This window comes from Alligator sinensis, unplaced genomic scaffold, assembly GCF_000455745.1.
Source record: "Alligator sinensis unplaced genomic scaffold, ASM45574v1 scaffold1505_1, whole genome shotgun sequence".
Lineage (NCBI taxonomy): Eukaryota > Metazoa > Chordata > Crocodylia > Alligatoridae > Alligator > Alligator sinensis.
In genome coordinates, this window is record NW_005843211.1 from 247,944 (window position 1) to 248,581 (window position 638).

Sequence of the window (638 nt, forward strand, 5' to 3'; positions counted from 1 at the left end):
GCTTGGGGCGGCGGCTGGGCGGTTGCATAAGACGTGTCGCTCCCGGGCCGGAGCGCTGCTCTGACAGCGACCCCGCTCGCGCGGATCGGGGATGGGGATCTGCCGCGGGTGCGACCGATTGACAACGCGGGGGTTGGGGTGGCTGGGGCACAGCGAGGAGGGGCCACAAAAAGCCTGGCTGGGACGCGGGATCGGCCGGGTTTTCGGCGCTTTGTTTTCCTTCCCCCCCCCCCTTTGAATCCCGGAGCCAGCCCGAGGGGGAGGGCGCTGGGACTCGGCTCGTTCATCCTCCGGAGCGAGGTGCGTGGGGCGCGGGCAGGGATCAGTGCCGCCGGCTGCCTGCTCTGTTTTCATGCGTGAAATGAACACGCGCCGCATCCGCTCCCAGCGCATTGTGTTTGCCAGGGGTTGGGGGGGGTGTTTCCCCCCCTTGTTGTTGTTTTGCTCCCCCCACTTCTGTCCCGGTCCCCAGCCCCTGCGCCGATCGCAGGGTAGTTCCTGGAAATGTTGCATTATGTAAGCGCGGCGCTGGCGGGCGGGCAGGGCGAGGGAGCGGGGGGCTCGGGGCGGCCCCCCGCCGCCTACAAAGACGCGGGGACAAATCTCGGCCCCGCCACACGCCGCCGGACCAGGCTGGG

At 69.4% G+C, this 638-nt stretch overlaps 1 protein-coding gene across 1 annotated transcript in view; it reads left to right on the top strand.

The window, feature by feature from the left end:
- Positions 1-276: 276 nt before the first annotated feature.
- Positions 277-638, top strand: part of NFIL3 (nuclear factor, interleukin 3 regulated) — a 17,652-nt gene continuing 17,290 nt past the window's right edge. Inside the window, exon 1 of the mRNA XM_025194455.1 lies at positions 277-300. The gene's annotated coding sequence lies outside the window, so the exon portion shown is untranslated. The remainder of the gene's footprint in view (positions 301-638) is intronic.